Source organism: Chelonia mydas, chromosome 28, assembly GCF_015237465.2.
Source record: "Chelonia mydas isolate rCheMyd1 chromosome 28, rCheMyd1.pri.v2, whole genome shotgun sequence".
Taxonomy (NCBI): Eukaryota; Metazoa; Chordata; order Testudines; family Cheloniidae; genus Chelonia; species Chelonia mydas.
The window spans coordinates 2,195,140-2,198,691 of record NC_051268.2 but is presented as its reverse complement, the minus strand read 5'-3'; the positions used below and the strand labels follow the sequence as shown (position 1 = coordinate 2,198,691).

The 3,552-nt window shown below is 52.6% G+C and overlaps 1 non-coding gene across 1 annotated transcript; it reads left to right on the top strand.

The window, feature by feature from the left end:
• Window positions 1-3,108: 3,108 nt before the first annotated feature.
• TRNAC-GCA lies at window positions 3,109-3,180 on the top strand. Its single transcript has one exon. It is a non-coding gene; the product is annotated as a tRNA-Cys (tRNA).
• The last annotated feature ends 372 nt before the right edge of the window (window positions 3,181-3,552 follow it).

The following is a 3,552-nucleotide window of genomic DNA, read 5'->3' as shown; positions in this document are numbered from 1 at the left end:
GGGGTGGGACGTGGGTCTGTATGGAGGGCTGGGTGGTAATGGAGGGTGGATGGGTGTGAGGTGGGTGTGTATGGAGGGCTGGGTGCTGGTGGGGATGGATGGGGTGTGGATGGGTGTGACGTGGGTGTGTATGGAGGGCTGGGTGCTGGTGGGTAGTAATGTGGGTGTGTATGGAGGGCTGGGTGCTGGTGGGTGGTAATGGGGATGTGGATGGGTGTGACGTGAGTGTGTATGGAGGGCTGAGTGCTGGGGGGTGGTAATGGGGGTGTGGATGGGTGTGACGTGGGTGTGTATGGAGGGCTGGGTGCTGGTGGGTGGTAATGGGGGTGGGACGTGGGTCTGTATGGAGGGCTGGGTGGTAATGGAGGGTGGATGGGTGTGAGGTGGATGTGTATGGAGGGCTGGGTGCTGGGGGATGTATGGGGTGTGGATGGGTGTGAGGTGGGTGTGTATGGAGGGCTGGGTGCTGGTGGGTGGTAATAGGGGTGTGAATGTGTATTACTTGGGTGTGTACGGAGGCCTGGGTGCTGGTGGGTGGTAATGGGGGTGTGGATGGGTGTGACGTGGGTGTGTATGGAGGGCTGGGTGCTGGTGGGTGGTAATGGGGGTGGGACGTGGGTCTGTATGGAGGGCTGGGTGGTAATGGAGGGTGGATGGGTGTGAGGTGGGTGTGTATGGAGGGCTGGGTGCTGGTGGGGATGGATGGGGTGTGGATGGGTGTGACGTGGGTGTGTATGGAGGGCTGGGTGCTGGTGGGTAGTAATGTGGGTGTGTATGGAGGGCTGGGTGCTGGTGGATGGTAATGGGGGTGTGTGGGGTGGATGTTTTAGGATAGGGGAGGTGTGATTGAGTGGCCTGGGACATATTTTGGGAGTCCATGAGGCATGTTTTGCAGTGGGGAGGGAATCGGACACCTGCTCCCTAAGGCCAGGCTGGCTTGTTCCCTTGTCCCTGCCCTTTTCTCCCCGAGGGCAGTGTGCCCTCGGCAGCAGGTGTGGGGTTTGCGGGTGTGCACTGGCCGAGCCCCATAGGGGCTGGGCTGCCTCGGCTTCCCTCGCTGAGCCCTTCAGACATGGCTCCGGCTGCTGCTGGAGACTGAAGCGGGCAGCCAGGCCGGGCATGGCTCTGACCCCCCATCCCTGCTCTCCCTCAGGCAAGAACGTGTCCAAGCCCCCAGGAAGGCAAAGCGGAGGAGGCAGAGCTGGGGAGCACCGAGCAGAGGGGGACCCGGCTGCGGTACGTTGACTTGTATTTTTTAAATGGGGGAGGGAGTCAGGGACAGGAGCCCCTGGGGCCTGGCAGTGGTGTGGGCTGGGGGAGTGGGAGACTGAATGGGGGAGAGCCCAGCGGTGGTGCTGATGGTGGGGGGAGAATTGGATACACAATCTGGATTAGCTGGGCGTGAGGAACGCTGTGGGGAGGGTTTTCAGGGGGGTAGGTCTCGGGAGTGAGGAGCAGGGCCGGCCTTGGGGGTGGGTGGGCTGGGCGACTGCTCAGGGTAGGTCCCCCCAAGCTCCCACCCTCACACTGCCTCTTCCCCCCAAACACCCCACCCTCACACCGCCTCTTCCCCCCAAAGACCCCCCCACTCGCTCCTCCCCACCCCCTTTCCCTCTTTCTCACCCTTGCAGCCAGTAAGAAATGATGGTGCTCTGCCCCCCGTGTCTGGCACCCCTGCTCCTGCCTCCTCCCCCCACTTGGAGCTGCCCTTGGGAGCCTCCTGTGTGCTGAGCGGAGAAGGGGGGCTGATCTTGGCTGACCCCATCACCCCATTAGCTAAACCCATAACTGTAGAGACTCTGCAGATGAAGGCTGCTTATTTTCAAATTGTATTTTTAGTTATATCTGTAAAATACCTGAGAATTCCTATGAAACCTAAATGCCAAAATAATTAGACAAATAAATTCCTGTTCGTAATAAAGAGAAAAAAACCCCTTAATCACGTATGTTAAAACTAAGTAAATACATTTTTAGTGGAGTGAAAAACAACTGACTAAAATAGAGGTGGTAATGGCAGTAACCCAGGGGGTGCCTGTTCGAGAAAGCAAGCAGGTTTTCAGCAGATTCTATTTATTTTCATTGATCTCTACTAAAGAGTGTACAAAGTATCAAACTGGTGTTCCTGAGATCTGCGTTAAAGACGCGTTAAACGAGCTATAAGCCAATTAACAACCCCCAGTTTTTCCCTTTCCCCTCTGTACCTGATGACATGCCGGGTGGGGAATTCCATACCACCCTGGATGCATATCACCAAGAAGTGTCCAGGCACTGCAGACATTGGATTGCACTTTGCTTGGGAGCTGGATAGGGGAAAAGGCTGCTTCTGAGGCTTAATTTAGCACCGTATTTTGTGTTTATTCATAGATTTTAAAGGCAGGTTAAATCTCTGTGAACATCTGATCTGACCTGCTACATAACTGTCCAGAGAATTTTACCCAGTGAGTCCTACATGGACCCCAACTCCTTCCCGTTGAACTAGGACAGATCACTCAGAAAGTCATCGTGTTTGGATGTAAAGATGTGAAATGCTACGGGGGAAAACTGGCCCGTATTTCAGGCTTAAATTCTGCAATTTCTACATCTAAGCATAAAACTCAGGTCCACCCTGGCCATGAATTCAGCCCAGACCTGCTGGATGGGAGACAAGAATTCTCCCACTGAACCACAAGCGTGCAAAATATTAAAAGTGACCTGTGCACTGCCTACTGCCAGAGCCCCTCTCTGCTACATGGCGCAGGAGTTTGGCTGATCCTCCCGGGAGCTCTCTGCTGCTGGTCAGACTGGAATTCTTTGGGAATTAAGTCATTAATGATATGGAGATTAACGGGTTGAAGTTACATGTGCCCTGTGCCTTTAAGGGATTGGAGCTAACAGTGAAGAGGCCACAGAGCTGGGGAGCTGGGTGTGGTCCCTCAGAAGTTGTTGTGTGTTGGTGAGATGGCGCAGGTGTGGGGATTGTGCAAGGTGTGGTGTTTACAGGCACATCTAATGTTTAACAAAACGCCATTTTTAAAACAACCCATGTCTGGACATGGAACAGGAGCTCTTTGAGATGGGGTGTGTCCTTTATAAGCCTCAAGAAACAAGATCCAACAACACAGTGTTACAGGGAGTATAGCTCAGTGGTAGAGCATTTGACTGCAGATCAAGAGGTCCCTGGTTCAAATCCAGGTGCTCCCTTGGGAATTTTTTTTTTTAAATGGAAATATATTTTCATCTCCATCTCTGCTATGTTCAGGAATTCCACTGAATGGGGATGCTTGAAATGAATTGGGACACTTAACATTTCCCTATGCAACTGTATAAAAACTTAGCAAACCCATCCATCAGCTGAAATTAATTCCAGTCCTCTGAGGCTCTAGTTTATGTTTTCATGGATTAAACAAAGGTATAATATGATGCATATTTGCAGGTCCTTGTTCTTCAGGGACTATGCTGTGCAGAAGAACAAGAACCACATCCATTTGGGGCTCAGGAGTCTGACGAGCAAAGGGACCTTGTTTCAGAGTAACAGCCGTGTTAGTCTGTATTCACAAAAAGAAAAGGAGGACT